Source organism: Leptidea sinapis, chromosome 42 (assembly GCF_905404315.1).
Source record: "Leptidea sinapis chromosome 42, ilLepSina1.1, whole genome shotgun sequence".
Taxonomy (NCBI): domain Eukaryota; kingdom Metazoa; phylum Arthropoda; class Insecta; order Lepidoptera; family Pieridae; genus Leptidea; species Leptidea sinapis.
The window spans coordinates 8,039,935-8,063,508 of NC_066306.1; the positions used below are offsets into that span (position 1 = coordinate 8,039,935).

At 32.4% G+C, this 23,574-nt stretch overlaps 3 long non-coding RNA genes across 3 annotated transcripts; all 3 read right to left on the minus strand.

Annotated features, from left to right (window-relative positions):
- Positions 1-6,182: 6,182 nt before the first annotated feature.
- Positions 6,183-9,007, minus strand: LOC126976910 (uncharacterized). The gene is made up of 3 exons (XR_007732012.1): positions 8,894-9,007; positions 7,601-7,781; positions 6,183-6,414 (listed from the first exon to the last, which is right to left on the minus strand). It is a non-coding gene; the product is annotated as an uncharacterized LOC126976910 (long non-coding RNA).
- A 4,431-nt stretch (positions 9,008-13,438) lies between these two features.
- Positions 13,439-14,612, minus strand: LOC126976927 (uncharacterized). Its single transcript, XR_007732030.1, has 2 exons — positions 14,504-14,612; positions 13,439-13,670 (listed from the first exon to the last, which is right to left on the minus strand). It is a non-coding gene; the product is annotated as an uncharacterized LOC126976927 (long non-coding RNA).
- Positions 14,613-18,164: 3,552 nt separating this feature from the next.
- LOC126976906 (uncharacterized) lies at positions 18,165-21,263 on the minus strand. The gene is made up of 3 exons (XR_007732009.1): positions 21,150-21,263; positions 19,588-19,768; positions 18,165-18,401 (listed from the first exon to the last, which is right to left on the minus strand). It is a non-coding gene; the product is annotated as an uncharacterized LOC126976906 (long non-coding RNA).
- Positions 21,264-23,574: the final 2,311 nt, after the last annotated feature.

A 23,574-nucleotide genomic window follows, 5' to 3' on the forward strand; every position in this document is an offset into this window, starting at 1 on the left:
CGAACATAGCGAGGCTTTAAAAATAATATATAAAGGCAAAGTTATTCAAGATGCACAATTTTTTATGAATGCCGGTGGTTCATTGACCTTTCCCGCTCCTTTTGCAATATCGAGGATTTTAGCTTTTTACAGATGTCCGTATGATTTATTTTTATGCCTGCAAAATTTTCCCTAAGGTCTAGATAAAATTTTTCATTAGATAATTAATCTAAAGTACAAAAACTATTTAAATCATCATATACCAAAGCAATATAACTAGAAAACATACGCCTTGTATGAACTCCGTTACTCATTGCAGCTGGATATGAACTAAAATTACTACGTATACTCTAAAGAGTAAAGGAACGTCCAAAATGCTTTCAGATTTTTCTGTGAGATATACATATGTTATCTCGGACGTGCCTATAGTCCTATATAAGATAGACAATTGCATTATACATTATTTTGTTATACCTTAAGACAGCGTTTTTATTTGATTTCTTTTTTTTTATTCACCCGGCGGCGCGATTGAAGGCCGTCGTAACAATCTGGTATGGATTTCTTTAGCGCAGTACACTAAGGTGTTCCAAATTCAAAAAGTGCATGGCTGAACGGCTGCACTAGTCGTTTGACCCTATAGAAAGAGATCACCAGTGCAATTCTCTAAGCAACACGATCTTCAGCTCGATTTACAATTCCATATTCACTAACTTCGCTCAGGAACCAATAGCGCCACGAAGACTTACGCTACATAACTAAAATACATACACTAAAATAAAAAAGCAAGAGTGAACGGGCGAGCCAAACGAGGATTTTTCGTAAACAACAAGCGTTTGGTTTTAGTAAGTTTTATTTATTTAGAGCATTGTTAACAAGATGGCCGTGCTCGATCGTCCTTCTCCCCGCGCCTCGAACACCAGACAGCGTTGCCTTAAACACAGTTCACACCTCCTCTCCGCGCTGGTGGAAATAACCTGCCACCTTCGTGGCTTATCTCCTCTCGACAGCACTCCTCTCCCGCGCTTGAATAAAAATCCCCGTTTGGGCTCCCCTACTATTATGATGGACTTCTTGTAAAATTCTGTGTTGTCTGATATATCTGACAATATTTTTTTCAACAAGTACAGAATTTAAAACTATTATATATTTAAAAATTAATTACTATTCAAAAACTTTGTTCACTTTAAAGTTGTTTTAATGTAAGATAATGAAAATATAACATAAAATTAGTCAGTGTGGAGGAGTAATAGCAATTTTTGAGTTGTCAAGGTTTGTTTTACAAAATAATCTTTCTATATTTTAACTGGGTATCGTGTATCAGTACACATTTACGAATATTGCTGCAAAACCGTCTCAGGATATGATTTTCGTAATTTATTTTTTCTACTGTGATGTTTGTATTGGTCCTTCTCCTTAAATATCTCTTACTCTAATACCTCTGGATTTGCAGATATCTAATTGGTCGGTGTTTCTCACTCCCCGTCGATAACAATACTCATTACTTATAATTGAAGTAAAATTTTACTTTTAATAAGCTATTGGTAATGTGGTAAAATAAAAGTATTATAGACAACCTCATGGTTTATTACAATAGAAGTTGTACATAAGCAGTGCCTCAGAAATCTTCAACAGCTTTTATGTATTTGTCTATGTATTTGCCAGTGGGGTCGAACTTCTTGACGAAGTCTCCGTAATATTCGGGATTGTTTTTCTCCAGACCCTGCATAAACGTATGGGCCAAATGCTTCAGTTTAGGGCTGCATTGATCACATGCTGCTTCTATTGTATCTTGTGCTATATCTGAAAAATAAAAAAACCATTATTATTTAAAAAGACTCGAAATGAAGTTTCAATCTCCACCCGAAACTAAATCAGCCAAAACTGCTGGAAAAAACACACTTGTAGTGTTTCCTGAGCTATTTATGAATATAAACAAAATTTACGAACAATGCGCAACTCAAACCCTCGACCCCTTCTTGTCCCGTCCGAGCGCTCTTCCACTGAGCCAACCTGACTTCGACTTACGTTTCGTTCATAAATCAATTTATGTTTTGATCAACTCTCAGGTTGTGACTTCACCTACAGGATCTACGTTACTACAGAGTGTAAATAACAAATTCACTTCCTATTTGTCTGTCGATATCTATGCTTAGATCTTTTAAACTACGCAATGGACTTTGATTTATTGGCGGTTTTTTTAAATAGATTTTTAACTTCGTTCTGCCGACGACATAGTTCACTTTAGGGCCTACTCAATAAGAATGGCAGCGGACGAAAGCCAGAATATGGTCCCCTTCATATACTTTACTATAATTTTGTTTCAAAGCTTTTTTTCGGAGAATTAAAACTTTCAACTTGTGTACTCGGCATAGAAATCATAGCAGTGCTTCCTCGGGAATAATTAAAATTTTTGGGATAAAGTGTATTCTCCATGAAGCCCTGATAATATTTTATTGTAAATTATTATAAGTTAGTTACTTAAATTAACGCCTAAAAGCGTAACAACCTAACAGCCCTTAAATTAATATACATACCTTTATAACTCTGAAATTCACCACACGGTGCTTTATCCAAGAAACATTCGACTGCGACCTTAAAACTGGCCTTATCGTTTACCAATGCTTCCATATCGAAGTCTTCATTTTTCTTTGTCAATATTACAAATTATATATTTTTTTTAGTTAAAATTTAGAAATGAGATTTTCTTGACATTAATTGAGAGATTGAGATTTAATGAAATATTTTTATTTTATATTTAAAAAAATTGTGAATTAAATTTTTAAATGATGAGTGGCAAATTCAAATGTCACATGCTATTTTTAAATACTTTTTTCCCAACCTTAAACAAATACACATAAAAGTTGGAAATTAACAAAAAGATAACTTCATCGTAGATTGTATCATAAGGAAGAAAAGTAATATTTCACGGCGAGGGCTTCTTTTTGAATCCAGAGTAAAGTGAAAGATTCTAGAGTAGATAGATACCTGAGCGCAGCGAGGGATTCAAAGTACGTCTCCCGAGCCAAAAATATATTTTTCGCTCTACTTTTCATCACCAACTGTGAGGAATAGAAGGTGCCTCATATTTTATTGTAATATTATTATTTAACAACTAAATTGATATTAAATAGCATCTAATAATAAAACAACTAAAAACTTATATTTACATATCAGACAATTTCGCAATTATGAAAATTTATTGCTACAGATTTATTAGGAATGGAGATTGTTGTATGTTGGTCTGAAGGGCGCTGTAGCTAGTTAAGTTACTGGGTAAATGAGACTTAACATCTTATGCCGCTCAGAATTTTTGGGTTTTTCAGGAATCCTGAGCGGCACTACGTTGTAATGAGCAGGGCGTATTAATTATAATCAGCTAAATATCTAACTCATCTCGTCCCTTATTTTCATAAAAAAAAGGTAAAGACTGCATGCTAATTTCACTTATCATTCAAATTGAAATTTTAATTTTTTTTTATCAAAATAGCATGTGACATTACTTATTGAAAGTGAAATAAAACTACACTCCATTCCAATTTGACATGAACGGGCGCAAAAAACTTAGTGGGTTATTTTTGCATCAAAAAATATATTTACAGGGTAACAATAGATTGTGGGCGGTCGCTCCATTCCCAATTTGTGGTATCATTAAAAAAGTAATTTATGTTATAGCAACCTTTGCCACACAAATGTTTTTTAACAATTCTTTATGAATAACGTAATACATTGAATTATAATGTAAATTTTCAAGGCTCTTGTTGTAAAAGCATATACATCGCCCCACAAAAGACTTACTAACTCGACTTAGCCGAGTAGTAAGCATTATGACCTTATGTCTGATCCTCTTGCTTTCATTATGTTTGTGACGAATTACTATATAAATGAAGGTGTGTGTTAAAAACTAAAATCAGAGAATAAAATTATACAAAATTCATTTAAAAGTCTGCAATAACAATTGAGAAAAATAGTTTTAAGGATAGTTAGGGACTCAAATAATAAGTGTTTTAATTACAACTAAATATAAAAAAAAAACAAATCTAAGCTAAGTAAATATATAATAAAATAACAGAGACTAAAATAAATTAAAATATATTATGTACTACCTAACACGACAACGTAATATATCACACTCATTACTGGAATAGATAGCTTATAACTAATTTACGAATAGTGTTAGGGGAATCAATATTTATATCAGCTAACGAACGGAATTTATTTTATACTTTACACAAGCGAGGGATAGCGCAGTGGCGCCAAAGACTGTTCTAGTGCGAGGGACGACCGGAGTAATTGCAGACTTAATTGTTTCTTAGTAATTTATATAAAAAGTCTAAGTCCTAAAAATCTCATCTAAGTTTAAGAGTTCATCATGTTAAATTGTATCAGTCTTTTTTTATAGAACACCACCATTTTGTAAATAGTCGTATGACAAATGCCAACTGAACCTTTACTGTACACGTTTCAGTCTTAAGAAGTGTTTAGAATAATGTGGACGTTAAACAACGCTACAGTTCTCTAAATGACTGCGGACAAGGTTATTGTTAAGACATTTTTTGTTGTGGCTTCTATAAAATTTCGACTTTTTGCATAATAAAACCTGATTTTGACACTTTGCTTATTACACTTTCTGTGTGGTAAGGATAAGACAATTTTCTATCAAGCAACCCAAGTCTCTTATGAGTTCAATTTGCTTAACAGTTTTACTATACAGTATATATCTTGTCGCACTAAAATATTTTTTTGTAAATATAATTTCAGTTGAGTTGCATGCTATTAGATTCAAAACAATTGGTAATGTTACTTAGGTCATTCTATGAAAGAATCAAATCTCTTTGTGAAGGAATTGTTCTCGTTATTTGTAAGTCATCGGCATGTGAATATGGTGTGCAGTTTTCAAAACAAGAAACAATGTCGTTCACAATTAATATAGTAAATAAAATTGGGGCAAGATGCGAACCCTGAGGTATACCTGATGTCACTAGATTAGTTTAAGAGCTAAAACCACTAATGACCATGATGAAACCCACTTCAGCACCGAGCCTGAAACCCCACTTATCGATAATTTTCCAATAAGTATGACGATCCACTATCCGAACGAAAATGAACAATCCACGTTATCAAATACCTTTTTAAAATCGTTATCCACCTGCTTCTGCGAGTCAATAGCTTCTGGAACTAGCCAAATTAGTTGTGGTAGACCTACCTGGCGAAAATCCATGTTGATGCTAAAACACGAAACATTTGAATTATTGGACAAACTAAATATTCAATCACCTTTGCGAAAACCAAAAGATAAGAAATAAAGTTGTATAATTAAGTTCATTCTTGTTCCTTTCTCGACTTCACTCTTATACTCTCATATATATGGGAACAACTTTTGCTTATTTGCATTAAGCTGGATAAGTGCCCGAACACAGCGAGGCTTAAAAAATAATATATAGACGCAAAGTTAAGCCAGATGAACTATTTTTAATAAATGCCGCTGGTACATTGTCCGATCCCGCACCTTTTGCAATATCTAGAAATTTTAGCTTTTTACCGATGTCCTTCTGATTTATTTTTGTGCCTGCATGATTTACATTAAGGTCTAGATAGAATTTTTTATTAGATGATGAATCTAAATGACAAGACTATTTGATTTGATCGCAAATTTCAACTCCTCTAGTTGTGGTTTTAACTCCGTTACTCATTGCAGCTGGATGTGAGCTAAAATTACTACGCATACTCTAAAGAGTTAAGGAACGTCCAAAATGCTTTCGGATTTCTCTGAGAGATATACATATGTTATCCCGAACGTGTCTTTAGTCCTATATAAGATAGACAATTGCACTATACATTATTTTGTTATATTTTAAAAGGTTTAGACAGCGTTTTTATTTGAAAGTTCCCAGACGGCTTACGTTTTCGGACACAAAATAAACTTTCTATATTTAACTGGGTATCGTGTATCAGTACACATTTACGAAAATTGCTGCAAAACCGTCTCAGGATATGATTTTCGTAGTTTATTTTTTCTACTGTGATGTTTGTATTGGTCCTTCTCCTTAAATATCTCTTTCTCTAATACCTCTGGATTTGCAGATATCTAATTGGTCAGTGGTTTTCACTCCCCGTCCATAACAATACTCATTACTAACAGTTGAAGTAAAATTTTACTTTAAATAAGTTGTCTTTTAATAATTTGGTAAAATAAAAGTATTATAGACAACCTCATGATTTATTACAATAGAAGTTGTACATAAGCAGTGCCTCAGAAATCTTCAACAGCTTTTATGAAATTGTCCATGTATTTGCCAGTGGGGTCGAACTTCTTGACGAAGTCTCCGTAATATTCGGGATTGTTTTTCTCCAGACCCTGCATAAACGTATGGGCCAAATGCTTCAGTTTAGGGCTGCATTGATCACATGCTGCTTCTACTGTATCTTGTGCTATATCTGAGAAATAAACAAAGCAATTATTATATAAAAAGACTCAAAATGAAGTTTCAATTTACAACCGAAAACAAATCAGCCAAAACTGCTGGAAAATACACACTGGTAGTGTTTCCTGAGCTCTTTATGAATATAAACAAAATTTACGAACAATGCGCAACTCAAACCCTCGACCCCTTCTGGTCCCGTCCGAGCGCTCTTCTACTGAGCCAACCTGACTTTGACTGACGTTTCGTTCATAAGTCAAGGTATGTTTTGATCAACTCTCAGATTGTGACTCCATCTACAGGATCTACATTACACCTACTCAACCCCAATATTTGCATAATATTAAAAATTGACTTGAGATGTCACTTATCAAACTAAGTGTAAATAACTAATTCGCTTTCTGTTTGTCTGTCGATATCTATCATTAGATCTATTGAACTCCGCAATGGATTTTGATTCATTGGCGGTTTTTTAAAATAGATTTTTAACTGGGTTCTCGCGACACAGTTCACTTTAGGGCCTACTCAATAAGAATGACAGCAGACGAAAGCCAGAATATGGTCCCCTTCATATACTCTTTAAATTTCGTTTCAAAGTTTTTTTTCGGAGCATTAAAACTTTCAACTTGTGTACTCGGCATAGAAATCATAGCAGTGCTTCCTCGGGAATAATTAAAAAATTTGGAATAACATGTAATCTACGTGAAGCCCTGATAATATTTTACTGTAAACTAGCTGACTCGACAGACGTTGTTCTGTTTATAATAAATAAAATAATGTTTTTATATGAGTTTGTCAATAATATATCATAACATCAAAAATTACTTCGTAAAATATGCACCCTGCTGTCGTAAAGAAATTGTTTCACAGCAGAACTGTCAAACCGTGCGTCAATAAATTCTCTCATAGAAATTATGTATGGACAAATCAAAGGAAAAACAAATTTGTTGTTTTTATTTAATTTAGCAGCATTTTCCTACTTATTCACGTTTTAAACCTTCTCTGGACTTCCACAAATAATTCAAGACCAAAATTAGCCAAATCGGTCCAGCCGTTCTCGAGTTTTAGCGAGACTTACGAACAGCAATTCATTTTTATATATATAGATAGATAGATAGATATAGATTATTATTATAAGTTAGTTACTTAAATGAAGGCCTTAAAGCGTTACAACCTAACAGCCCTTATATAAATATACATACCTTTATAACTCTGAAATTCACCACACGGTGCCTTATCCAAGAAACATTCGACTGCGAGCTTAAAACTGGCCTTATCATTTACCAATGCTTCCATATCGAAGTCTTCATTTACGTCATAACTTGCCATTCCAAAACATGCGCCACATAAAACAGCAAGCACTACAGCTTTGGTCATTGTAAACTGTAAAATATTAGAAATGCGTTATAAATATAATTTTCTGTTACATTTTTTTATAAATTCCATCAGTTTTTTTAATTCTTACATGCAAATATAACACAGTGATGGGAAGGCTTTCTTATAGTTGGAAAGAGGCTATAAAATCTCCGGTTTGCCGACGAATTATTTTTGTGGCTACTTCCATCTAAGATAATATGAGTGAGCTGTTTCAACGACTTGAAATAGAAAATGGCAACATCGGCCTAGCAGTAAACTGAGCAAAAACTAAAGAGAAGATAGGTGATCGAGCCGTAAAGCTAATAAATGGCATCTGCAACATTCCTGGTATTAATAACGTCGACTACTATATTATATACTTGGGCTGCCAAATCAATAACAATAACGGCAGCTGTGTCCCTGAGATAAAAAGGGGAATCCAAATAGGAAACGATGATAATTCTGTCCTGACTAAGCAATTTCTCATCTAAAATTATTGTTATGACTAGATTGACTCGAGTACTGGGTAACCCTATGGAAGATAGGGATGTATGGAATAGAAACTTGAACAGTCAGATTATTTGATACTCCTCTAGATGCGGCATGTAATGTTAAGTAATATTAAATCGGCGCCAAACAAGCAAATTCCCGCATACACGGACATCAAGGACTTAATATATTACGTTAGAATGATTCTTGGGTTTTGAAATTTGCTCTTTTTTATTTAGTTGCTTGGTCTAAGCTCCTTAAATATCGACGTCACCACCGCCACAATGCCCATAACCAATAACTTGGAGACAATTCTGAGTATGAAATCAAGCAAATCATTTATACTTTTTAAAAAATCTAAAAAATCAGTTACGACTCCGATAACGACCAGCAATAGAGATAATTTTGTGGATAGAAAAAACCTATTTATATTTAAAAATTCACAGAAATTAAGGAGAATAAAAAGAGGGCCAAGAACGCCCAGTGCAAAATGACCTACGATCCGAAACATTATCTTAGGACGCCCGTAATATTCTAGAGATATCTGGCATTCGAGTAACTAAGACATATCATCCATGTCTTACAAGAATTATATTAAATTTTAAATACAATATTATTATAATAATTTCATTATATTGAAAAGTACTAACCATCTTTATATATTGACTCAGCTTACTCACACTGCTCCTGTGTTATTACTGAACATTGAGAACTATGATGCATTTATATAAAGGAACGTTTAATATATTTCACTTTTACATTAATTTTTTCTTACCATTCAAATAGTAATAATCGCCACTTCCCAGCTATTATTTAAAGATATAATAACCTCTTCTTATAACGATTCTTTTTCATGCCGCTCTACGTTAAGAAAATCAATTTTAAAGATAATATAATATTATAATTATAATATAATATATTATGAAATTAATTTTAATTTTAATTACTTTTTTTTTATTTAAAAACTTTATTACTTACTGTTTTCTCCTAGTTGCGACAGTCAATCAAATCTCTTTCCGTATTTTTTATTCAGTGGGAGATCTTCATACTGACACTCTACCTCGATCAGAAAATTTCTTCTCCTGGAAAATTCAGGACATTCAGAAACATATTCCTCTCATCTGTACTTTTTTTAATCAACGAATCCAGAAGCACAATAAGAATGGAGAAGCATCCTACACAATTATTATCTAAACGACATGGACAAAAAAGGAAATTCCATGAAAACATACCTACATCTAATTCATAAAAAAGGTAAAGACTGCATGCTAATTTCACTTATCATTCAAATTGAAATTTAAATATTTTTTTTTCAAAATAGGCTGTGACATTATTTATTGAAAGTCAAATAAAACTACACTCCACTCCAATTTGAGAAGAACGGGTGCAAAAAATTTAGTGGGTTATTTTTTCATCAAAAAATATGTTTACAGGGTAACAATAGCTTGTGGGCGGTCGCTCCATTCCCAATTTGTGGTATCATTAAAAAAGTAATTTATGTTATAGCAACCTTTGCCACACAAACGTTTTTTAACAATTCTTTTGAATAACGTAATACTTTGAATTATAATGTAAATTTTCAAGGCTCTTGCTGTAAAAGCATATACATCGCCCCACAAAAGACTTACTAACTCGACTTAGCCGAGTAGACCTTATGTCTAATCCTGGTGCTTACATTATGTTTGTGACGAATTACTATATAAATGAAGGTGTGTGTTAAAAACTAAAATAAGAGAAAAAAATTATACAAAATTCATTTAAAAGTCTGCAATAACAATTGAGAAAAATAGTTTTAAGGATATTAAATCAAAATCAAAAACAGTTTATTGAAAGTAGGTATTTCAAAGTACACTTTTTCACGTCAAATGATTACAATAATAATTTATACGACATTATTAAAAAATACAAATAATATGTATATAAAATATACGAATGACATTCATTATAAATTAAATTAAAATTTATACAATTTCGGTACAGACTACGCTCATTAATGTCAAACATATATATTGAAAACAAATCAAGGGCACTTGAGAGCAATAAAGATATGATATTTTTACAACCAAGCATTCTTGTCATTAATATAATCAACTACCTTATAATAAGCTTTCTCAGTTAGTTCACTTTTAACATGAGATTTAAATCTATTTAGCGTTAAGCAAGTTACGTCATCAGGAATTTTATTAAAAAATCGTATGCAGTTCCCCATAAACGAGTTGTTCACTTTTGTTAATCTAAAACAGGGATTAACTAATTTTTGCTTACTTCTTATATTTACATTATGTACATCACTTTTCTTTTTAATATTTTTATATACGAACATAATATTTGAATAGATATATTGTGAGGGTACTGTGAGTACATTAATTTCTTTAAATTTCTGTCTAAGAGAGTCTTTGGAACCCAACTGAAAAATTGAGCGGATTGCCCTTTTTTGTAACACAAATATATTGTTTATATCAGCCGCATTGCGCCACATGAGGATACCATACGACATGACACTATGGAAATAACTATAATACACAAGACGTGCGGTCGGTTCGTCAGTCAGTTGTCGTATTTTATGAACAGCGTAAGCAGCTGAACTAAGCCTTGTTGACAGAGCTGTTATATGAGGTCCCCATTGGAATTTTTTATCAATTGTTACGCCTAGAAACACAGTACTATCAAGAATTTCTAAGGGCTCGTCGTTAATATTTATGATTGTTTCATAGTCTTTCACATTTGGCAAGGCAAATTTAACGCATTTAGTTTTCTTTGGATTAAGTACAAGATTATTTATGCTGAACCAATTCATTATTTGAGATAGCGCATTGTTAACATCGTTATAGCTTTGTTTACACTTATCAGTTTTAAAAATTAAAGAGGTGTCATCAGCAGATAGTACTATATCACAAAAAGATTGAGCATAAAAAGGTTAAAACGGTAAGTAGTATAGTTAGGGAATCAAATAATAAGTGTTTTAATTACAACTAAATATAAAAAAAAAACAAATCTAAGCTAAGTAAATATATAATAAAATAACAGAGTCTAAAATAAATTAAAATATATTATGTACTACCTAACACGACAACGTAATATATCACACTCATTACTGGAATAGATAGCTTATAACTAATTTACGAATAGTGTTAGGGGAATCAATATTTATATCAGCTAACGAACTGAATTTATTTTATACTTTACACAAGCGAGGGATAGCGCAGTGGCGCCAAAGACTGTTCCAGTGCGAGGGACGACCGGAGTAATTGCAGACTTAATTGTTTCTTAGTAATTTATATAAAAAGTCTAAGTCCTAAAAATGTCTTCTAAGTTTAAGAGTTCATCATGTTAAATTGTATCAGTCTTTTTTTATAGGACACCACCATTTTGTAAATAGTCGTATGACAAATGCCACCTGAACCTTTACTGTACACGTTTCAGTCTTAAGTAGTGTGTAGAATAATGTGGACGTTAAACAACGCTACAGTTCTCTAAATGACTGCGGACAAGGTTATTGTAAAGACATTTTTTGTTTTGGCTTCTTTAAAATTTCGACCTTGTTGCATAATAATACCTGATTTTGACACTTTGTTTATTACACTTTCTGTGTGGTAAGGATAAGACAATTTTCTATCAAGCAGCCCAAGTCTCTTATGAGTTCAATTTGCTTAACAGTTTTACTATACAGTATATATCGTGTCGCACTAAAATATTTTTTTGTAAATATAATTTCAGTTGAGTTGCATGCTATTAGATTCACAATTATTGGTAAATTTACTTAGGTCATTCTATGATAGATTCAAATCTCTTTGTGAAGTAATTGTTCTCGTTATTTTTAAGTCATCGGCATGTGAATATGGTGTGCAGTTTTCAAAACAAGAAACAATGTCGTTCACAATTAATATAGTAAATAAAATTGGGGCAAGATGCGAACCCTGAGGTATACCTGATGTTACTAGATTAGTTTAAGAGCTAAAACCACTAATGACCATGATGAAACCCACTTCAGCACCGAGCCTGAAACCCCATTTATCGATAATTTTCCAATAAGTATGACGATCCACTATCCGAACGAAAATGAACAATCCACGTTATCAAATGCCTTTTTAAAATCGTTATCCACCTGTTCCTGCGAGTCAATAGCTTCTGAAACTAGCCAAATTAGTTGTGGTAGACCTACCTGGCGAAAATCCATGTTGATGCTCAGAAACGAAACGTTTGAATTATTGGACAAACTAAATATTCAATCACCTTTGCGAAAACCAAAAGATAAGAAATAAAGTTGTATAATTAAGTTCATTCTTGTTCCTTTCTCGACTTCACTCTTATACTCTCATATATATGGGAACAACTTTTTCTTATTTGCATAAAGCTGGAAAAGTGCCCGAACACAGCGAGGCTTAAAAAATAATATATAGACGCAAAAGTTAAGCCAGATGAACTATTTTTAATAAATGCCGGTGGTACGTTGTCCAATCCCACACCTTTTGCAATATCTAGAAATTTTAGCTTTTTACCGATGTCCTTCTGATTTATTTGTATGCCTGCATGATTTACACTAAGGTCTAGATAGAATTTTTTATTAGATGATGAATCTAAATGATAAGAACTATTTGATTCATCATATACCGAAGCAAAATAACTAGAAAACATACCGCAAATTTCAACTCCTCTAGTTGTGGTTTTAACTCCGTTACTCATTGCAGCTGGATGTGAGCTAAAATTACTACGCATACTCTAAAGAGTTAAGAAACGTCCAAATTGCTTTCGGATTTCTTTGAGAGATATACATATGTTATCCCGAACGTGTCTTTAGTCCTATATAAGATAGACAATTTCACTATACATTATTTTGTTATATTTTAAGAGGTTTAGACAGCGTTTTTATTTGAAGCTCCCAGACGGATTACTTTTTCGGACACAAAATAAACTTTCTATATTTGACTGGGTATCGTGTATCAGTACACATTTACGAAAATTGCTGCAAAACCGTCTCAGGATATGATTTTCGTAGTTTATTTTTTCTACTGTGATGTTTGTATTGGTCCTTCTCCTTAAATATCTCTTTCTCTAATACCTCTGGATTTGCAGATATCTAATTGGTCAGTGGTTTTCACTCCCCGTCCATAACAATACTCATTACTAACAGTTGAAGTAAAATTTTACTTTAAATAAGTTGTCTTTTAATAATTTGGTAAAATAAAAGTATTATAGACAACCTCATGATTTATTACAATAGAAGTTGTACATAAGCAGTGCCTCAGAAATCTTCAACAGCTTTTATGAAATTGTCCATGTATTTGCCAGTGGGGTCGAACTTCTTGACGAAGTCTCCGTAATATTCGGGATTGTTTTTCTCCAGACCCTGCATAAACGTATGGGCCAAATGCTTCAGTTTAGGGCTGCATTGATCACATGCTGCTTCTACTGTATCTTGTGCTATATCTGAGAAATAAACAAAGCAATTATTATATAAAAAGACTCAAAATGAAGTTTCAATTTACAACCGAAAACAAATCAGCCAAAACTGCTGGAAAATACACACTTGTAGTGTTTCCTGAGCTCTTTATGAATATAAACAAAATTTACGAACAATGCGCAACTCAAACCCTCGACCCCTTCTTGTCCCGTCCGAGCGCTCTTCCACTGAGCCAACCTGACTTCGACTTACGTTTCGTTCATAAATCAATTTATGTTTTGATCAACTCTCAGGTTGTGACTTCACCTACAGGATCTACGTTACACCTACTCAACCCCAATATTTGCAAAATATTAGAAAATTGACTTGAGATGTTGTTGTTATCAAACAAACTGTTTATCTTTTTAAATATCAGAAATCACTACAGAGTGTAAATAACAAATTCACTTCCTGTTTGTCTGTCGATATCTATGCTTAGATCTTTTAAACTACGCAATGGACTTTGATTTATTGGCGGTTTTTTTAAATAGATTTTTAACTTCGTTCTGCCGACGACATAGTTCACTTTAGGGCCTACTCAATAAGAATGGCAGCGGACGAAAGCCAGAATATGGTCCCCTTCATATACTTTACTATAATTTTGTTTCAAAGCTTTTTTTCGGAGAATTAAAACTTTCAACTTGTGTACTCGGCATAGAAATCATTGCAGTGCTTCCTCGGGAGTAATTAAAAATTTTGGGATAAAGTGTATTCTCCATGAAGCCCTGATAATATTTTATTGTAAATTATTATAAGTTAGTTACTTAAATTAACGCCTAAAAGCGTAACAACCTAACAGCCCTTAAATTAATATACATACCTTTATAACTCTGAAATTCACCACACGGTGCTTTATCCAAGAAACATTCGACTGCGACTTTAAAACTGGCCTTATCGTTTACCAATGCTTCCTTATCGAAGTCTTCATTTTTCTTTGTCAATATTACAAATTATATATTTTTTTTAGTTAAAATTTAGAAATGAGATTTTCTTGACATTAATTGAGAGATTGAGATTTAATGAAATATTTTTATTTTATATTTAAAAAAATTGTGAATTAAATTGTTAAATGACGAGTGGCAAATTCAAATGCCACATGTTATTTTTAAATACTTTTTTCCCAACCTTAAACAAATACACATAAAAGTTGGAAATTAACAAAAAGATAACTTCATCGTAGATTGTATCATAAGGAAGAAAAGTAATATTTCACGGCGAGGGCTTCTTTTTGAATCCAGAGTAAAGTGAAAGATTCTAGAGTAGATAGATACTTGAACGCAGCGAGGGATTCAAAGTACGTCTCCCGAGCCAAAAATATATTTTTCGCTCTACTTTTCATCACCAACTGTGAGGAATAGAAGGTGCCTCATATTTTATTGTAATATTATTATTTAACAACTAAATTGATATTAAATAGCATCTAATAATAAAACAACTAAAAACTTATATTTACATATCAGACAATTTCGCAATTATGAAAATTTATTGCTACAGATTTATTAGGAATGGAGATTGTTGTATGTTGGTCTGAAGGGCGCTGTAGCTAGTTAAGTTACTGGGTAAATGAGACTTAACATCTTATGCCGCTCAGAATTTTTGGGTTTTTCAGGAATCCTGAGCGGCACTACGTTGTAATGAGCAGGGCGTATTAATTACAATCAGCTAAATATCTTACTCATCTCGTCCCTTATTTTCATAAAAAAAAGGTAAAGACTGCATGCTAATTTCACTTATCATTCAAATTGAAATTTTATTTTTTTTTTATCAAAATAGCATGTGACATTACTTATTGAAAGTGAAATAAAACTACACTCCATTCCAATTTGAGATGAACGGGCGCAAAAAACTTAGTGGGTTATTTTTGCATCAAAAAATATGTTTACAGGGTAACAATAGCTTGTGGGCGGTCGCTCCATTCCCAATTTGTGGTATCATTAAAAAAGTAATTTATGTTATAGCAACCTTTGCCACACAAATGTTTTTTAACAATTCTTTATGAATAACGTAATACATTGAATTATAATGTAAATTTTCAAGGCTCTTGTTGTAAAAGCATATACATCGCCCCACAAGACTTACTAACTCGACTTAGCCGAGTAGTAAGCATTATGACCTTATGTCTGATCCTCTTGCTTTCATTATGTTTGTGACGAATTACTATATAAATTAAGGTGTGTGTTAAAAACTAAAATCAGAGAATAAAGTTATACAAAATTCATTTAAAAGTCTGCAATAACAATTGAGAAAAATAGTTTTAAGGATAGTTAGGGAATCAAATAATAAGTGTTTTAATTACAACTAAATATAAAAAAAATCAAATCTAAGCTAAGTAAATATATAATAAAATAACAGAGACTAAAATAAATTAAAATATATTATGTACTACCTAACACGACGACGTAATATATCACACTCATTACTGGAATAGATAGCTTATAACTAATTTACGAATAGTGTTAGGGGAATCAATATTTATATCAGCTAACGAACGGAATTTATTTTATACTTTACACAAGCGAGGGATAGCGCAGTGGCGCCAAAGACTGTTCTAGTGCGAGGGACGACCGGAGTAATTGCAGACTTAATTGTTTCTTAGTAATTTATATAAAAAGTCTAAGTCCTAAAAATCTCATCTAAGTTTTAGAGTTCATCATGTTAAATTGTATCAGTCTTTTTTTATAGAACACCACCATTTTGTAAATAGTCGTATGACAAATGCCAACTGAACCTTTACTGTACACGTTTCAGTCTTAAGAAGTGTTTAGAATAATGTGGACGTTAAACAACGCTACAGTTCTCTAAATGACTGCGGACAAGGTTATTGTTAAGACATTTTTTGTTGTGGCTTCTATAAAATTTCGACTTTTTGCATAATAAAACCTGATTTTGACACTTTGCTTATTACACTTTCTGTGTGGTAAGGATAAGACAATTTTCTATCAAGCAACCCAAGTCTCTTATGAGTTCAATTTGCTTAACAGTTTTACTATACAGTATATATCTTGTCGCACTAAAATATTTCTTTGTAAATATAATTTCAGTTGAGTTGCATGCTATTAGATTCAAAACAATTGGTAATGTTACTTAGGTCATTCTATGAAAGAATCAAATCTCTTTGTGAAGGAATTGTTCTCGTTATTTGTAAGTCATCGGCATGTGAATATGGTGTGCAGTTTTCAAAACAAGAAACAATGTCGTTCACAATTAATATAGTAAATAAAATTGGGGCAAGATGCGAACCCTGAGGTATACCTGATGTCACTAGATTAGTTTAAGAGCTAAAACCACTAATGACCATGATGAAACCCACTTCAGCACCGAGCCTGAAACCCCACTTATCGATAATTTTCCAATAAGTATGACGATCCACTATCCGAACGAAAATGAACAATCCACGTTATCAAATACCTTTTTAAAATCGTTATCCACCTGCTTCTGCGAGTCAATAGCTTCTGGAACTAGCCAAATTAGTTGTGGTAGACCTACCTGGCGAAAATCCATGTTGATGCTAAAACACGAAACATTTGAATTATTGGACAAACTAAATATTCAATCACCTTTGCGAAAACCAAAAGATAAGAAATAAAGTTGTATAATTAAGTTCATTCTTGTTCCTTTCTCGACTTCACTCTTATACTCTCATATATATGGGAACAACTTTTGCTTATTTGCATTAAGCTGGATAAGTGCCCGAACACAGCGAGGCTTAAAAAATAATATATAGACGCAAAGTTAAGCCAGATGAACTATTTTTAATAAATGCCGCTGGTACATTGTCCGATCCCGCACCTTTTGCAATATCTAGAAATTTTAGCTTTTTACCGATGTCCTTCTGATTTATTTTTGTGCCTGCATGATTTACATTAAGGTCTAGATAGAATTTTTTATTAGATGATGAATCTAAATGACAAGACTATTTGATTTGATCGCAAATTTCAACTCCTCTAGTTGTGGTTTTAACTCCGTTACTCATTGCAGCTGGATGTGAGCTAAAATTACTACGCATACTCTAAAGAGTTAAGGAACGTCCAAAATGCTTTCGGATTTCTCTGAGAGATATACATATGTTATCCCGAACGTGTCTTTAGTCCTATATAAGATAGACAATTGCACTATACATTATTTTGTTATATTTTAAAAGGTTTAGACAGCGTTTTTATTTGAAAGTTCCCAGACGGCTTACGTTTTCGGACACAAAATAAACTTTCTATATTTAACTGGGTATCGTGTATCAGTACACATTTACGAAAATTGCTGCAAAACCGTCTCAGGATATGATTTTCGTAGTTTATTTTTTCTACTGTGATGTTTGTATTGGTCCTTCTCCTTAAATATCTCTTTCTCTAATACCTCTGGATTTGCAGATATCTAATTGGTCAGTGGTTTTCACTCCCCGTCCATAACAATACTCATTACTAACAGTTGAAGTAAAATTTTACTTTAAATAAGTTGTCTTTTAATAATTTGGTAAAATAAAAGTATTATAGACAACCTCATGATTTATTACAATAGAAGTTGTACATAAGCAGTGCCTCAGAAATCTTCAACAGCTTTTATGAAATTGTCCATGTATTTGCCAGTGGGGTCGAACTTCTTGACGAAGTCTCCGTAATATTCGGGATTGTTTTTCTCCAGACCCTGCATAAACGTATGGGCCAAATGCTTCAGTTTAGGGCTGCATTGATCACATGCTGCTTCTACTGTATCTTGTGCTATATCTGAGAAATAAACAAAGCAATTATTATATAAAAAGACTCAAAATGAAGTTTCAATTTACAACCGAAAACAAATCAGCCAAAACTGCTGGAAAATACACACTTGTAGTGTTTCCTGAGCTCTTTATGAATATAAACAAAATTTACGAACAATGCGCAACTCAAACCCTCGACCCCTTCTGGTCCCGTCCGAGCGCTCTTCTACTGAGCCAACCTGACTTTGACTGACGTTTCGTTCATAAGTCAAGGTATGTTTTGATCAACTCTCAGATTGTGACTCCATCTACAGGATCTACATTACACCTACTCAACCCCAATATTTGCATAATATTAAAAATTGACTTGAGATGTCACTTATCAAACTAAGTGTAAATAACTAATTCGCTTTCTGTTTGTCTGTCGATATCTATCATTAGATCTATTGAACTCCGCAATGGATTTTGATTCATTGGCGGTTTTTTAAAATAGATTTTTAACTGGGTTCTCGCGACACAGTTCACTTTAGGGCCTACTCAATAAGAATGACAGCAGACGAAAGCCAGAATATGGTCCCCTTCATATACTCTTTAAATTTCGTTTCAAAGTTTTTTTTCGGAGCATTAAAACTTTCAACTTGTGTACTCGGCATAGAAATCATAGCAGTGCTTCCTCGGGAATAATTAAAAAATTTGGAATAACATGTAATCTACTTGAAGCCCTGATAATATTTTACTGTAAACTAGCTGACTCGACAGACGTTGTTCTGTTTATAATAAATAAAATAATGTTTTTATATGAGTTTGTCAATAATATATCATAACATCAAAAATTACTTCGTAAAATATACACCCTGCTGTCGTAAAGAAATTGTTTCACAGCAGAACTGTCAAACCGTGCGTCAATAAATTCTCTCATAGAAATTATGTATGGACAAATCAAAGGAAAAACAAATTTGTTGTTTTTATTTAATTTAGCAGCATTTTCCTACTTATTCACGTTTTAAACCTTCTCTGGAGTTCCACAAATAATTCAAGACCAAAATTAGCCAAATCGGTCCAGCCATTCTCGAGTTTTAGCGAGACTTACGAACAGCAATTCATTTTTATATATATAGATAGATAGATAGATATAGATTATTATTATAAGTTAGTTACTTAAATGAAGGCCTTAAAGCGTTACAACCTAACAGCCCTTATATAAATATACATACCTTTATAACTCTGAAATTCACCACACGGTGCCTTATCCAAGAAACATTCGACTGCGAGCTTAAAACTGGCCTTATCATTTACCAATGCTTCCATATCGAAGTCTTCATTTACGTCATAACTTGCCATTCCAAAACATGCGCCACATAAAACAGCAAGCACTACAGCTTTGGTCATTGTAAACTGTAAAATATTAGAAATGCGTTATAAATATAATTTTCTGTTACATTTTTTTATAAATTCAATCAGTTTTTTTAATTCTTACATGCGATCGTATTTCTTTATCAAAAATAAAGTAACTCCAAATATTAAGAGCTATCACACAGTGATGGGAAGGCTTTCTTATAGTTGGAAAGAGGCTATAAAATCTCCGGTTTGCCGACGAATTATTTTTGTGGCTACTTCCATCTAAGATAATATGAGTGAGCTGTTTCAACGACTTGAAATAGAAAATGGCAACATCGGCCTAGCAGTGAATTGAGCAAAAACTGAAGAGAAGACAGGTGATCGAGCCGTACAGCTAATAAATGGCATCTGCAACATTCCTGGTATTAATAACGTCGACTACTATATTATATACTTGGGCTGCCAAATCAATAACAATAACGGCAGCTGTGTCCCTGAGATAAAAAGGGGAATCCAAATAGGAAACGATTATAATTCTGTCCTGACTAAGAAATTTCTTATCTAAAATTATTGTAACGACTAGATTGACTCGAGTACTGGGTAACCCTATGGAAGATAGGGATGTATGGAATAGAAACTTGAACAGTCAGATTATTTGATACTCCTCTAGATGCCGCATGTAATGTTAAGTAATATTAAATCGGCGCCAAACAAGCAAATTCCCGCATACACGGACATCAAGGACTTAATATATTACGTTAGAATGATTCTTGGGTTTTGAAATTTGCTCTTTTTTATTTAGTTGCTTGGTCTAAGCTCCTTAAATATAGACGTCACCACCGTCACAATGCCCATAACCAATAATTAGGAGACAATTCTGAGTATGAAATCAAGCAAATCATTTATACTTTTTAAAAAATCTTACAAAATCAGTTACGACTCCGATAACGACCAGCAATAGAGATAATTTTGTGGATAGAAAAAACCTATTTATATTTAAAAGATCACAGAAATTAAGGAGAATAAAAAGAGGGCGCAACAATCTGCCCAAAATTTTAGGAATTTCCAGGAATCGTCGTATCCTGACATAACATTTAATAAAATGCCGGATAATTTTAGTTCAATAATTAATATAACAGAACATGAATACATTCATTTAAAAATTGGTTTGACAAATTGGTGTTAGCTCTCGTGCAGTTTGACACAAGGACGTGTAAGTTTGCATAATATTTTTCTTACAATTTATCATCACCGTATCGAAGTTTCTGCGGAAAATCGCTTGAAACGATCCGAAACATTATCTTAGGACGCCCGTAATATTCTAGAGATATCTGGCATTCGATTAACTAAGACATATCATCCATGTCTTATAAGAATTATATTAAAATTTAAATACAATATTATTATAATATATTTCATTATATTGAACAGTACTTACCATCTTTATATATTGACTCAGCTTACTCACACTGCTCCTGTGTTATTACTGAACATTGAGAACTATGATGCATTTATATAAAGGAACGTTTAATATATTTCACTTTTACATTAATTTTTTCTTACCATTCAAATAGTAATAATCGCCACTTCCCAACTATTATTTAATGATATAATAACCTCTTCTTATAACGATTCTTTTTCATGCCGCTCTACGTTAAGAAAATCAATTTTAAAGATAATATAATATTATAATTATAATATAATATATTATGAAATTTATTTTAATTTTAATTACTTTTTTTTTATTTAAAAACTTTATTACTTACTGTTTTCTCCTAGTTGCGACAGTCAATCAAATCTCTTTCCGTATTTTTTATTCAGTGGGTGATCTTCATACTGACACTCTACCTCGATCAGAAAATTTCTTCTCCTGGAAAATTCAGGACATTCAGAAACATATTCCTCTCATCTGTACTTTTTTTAATCAACGAATTCAGAAGCACAATAAGAATGGAGAAGCATCCTACACAATTATTATCTAAACGACATGGACAAAAAAGGAAATTCCATGAACACATACCTACATCTAATTACATACATACTCAGAAATTTTGTGCTTACAAAGTAGATTATTCGGAAGTGAAACTTCTTTGGTAAAATTATTTTTAAATCTCGTTTATATTTATACCTATCTATTCTCTAAATACTAATATGTTCTCTAAATCTCAATGTTTTTGTCAATATTACAAATTATATAAAATTTAGAAATGAGATTTTCTTGACATTAATTGAGATTTAATGAAATATTTTTATTTAATATTTAAAAAAATTGTTAATTAAATTGTTAAATGACGAGTGACAAATTCAAATGCCACATGTTATTTTTAAATACTTTTTACCCAACCTTAAACAAATACACATTAAAGATTGTAAATTAACAAAAAGATAACTTCATAGTAGATTGTATCATAAGGAAGAAAAGTAATATTTCACGGCGAGGGCTTCTTTTTGAATCCAGAGTAAAGTGAGAGATTCTATAGTAGATCCTGAACGCAGCGAGGGATTCAAAGTACGTCGCCCGAGCCAAATGTTATAGCAACCATTGCCACACAAACGTTTTGTAACAATTCTTTTGAATAACGTAATACTTTGAATTATAATGTAAATTTTCAAGGCTCTTGCTGTAAAAGCATATACATCGCCCCACAAAAGACTTACTAACTCGACTTAGCCGAGTAGACCTTATGTCTAATCCTGGTGCTTACATTATGTTTGTGACGAATTACTATATAAATGAAGGTGTGTGTTAAAAACTAAAATAAGAGAAAAAAATTATACAAAATTCATTTAAAAGTCTGCAATAACAATTGAGAAAAATAGTTTTAAGGATATTAAATCAAGATCAAAAACAGTTTATTGAAAGTAGGTATTTCAAAGTACACTTTTTCACGTCAAATGATTACAATAATAATTTATACGACATTATTAAAAAATACAAATAATATGTATATAAAATATACGAATGACATTCATTATAAATTAAATTAAAATTTATACAATTTCGGTACAGACTACGCTCATTAATGTCAAACATATATATTGAAAACAAATCAAGGGCACTTGAGAGCAATAAAGATATGATATTTTTACAACCAAGCATTCTTGTCATTAATATAATCAACTACCTTATAATAAGCTTTCTCAGTTAGTTCACTTTTAACATGAGATTTAAATCTATTTAGCGTTAAGCAAGTTACGTCATCAGGAATTTTATTAAAAAATCGTATGCAGTTCCCCATAAACGAGTTGTTCACTTTTGTTAATCTAAAACAGGGATTAACTAATTTTTGCTTACTTCTTATATTTACATTATGTACATCACTTTTCTTTTTAATATTTTTATATACGAACATAATATTTGAATAGATATATTGTGAGGGTACTGTGAGTACATTAATTTCTTTAAATTTCTGTCTAAGAGAGTCTTTGGAACCCAACTGAAAAATTGAGCGGATTGCCCTTTTTTGTAACACAAATATATTGTTTATATCAGCCGCATTGCGCCACATGAGGATACCATACGACATGACACTATGGAAATAACTATAATACACAAGACGTGCGGTCGGTTCGTCAGTCAGTTGTCGTATTTTATGAACAGCGTAAGCAGCTGAACTAAGCCTTGTTGACAGAGCTGTTATATGAGGTCCCCATTGGAATTTTTTATCAATTGTTACGCCTAGAAACACAGTACTATCAAGAATTTCTAAGGGCTCGTCGTTAATATTTATGATTGTTTCATAGTCTTTCACATTTGGCAAGGCAAATTTAACGCATTTAGTTTTCTTTGGATTAAGTACAAGATTATTTATGCTGAACCAATTCATTATTTGAGATAGCGCATTGTTAACATCGTTATAGCT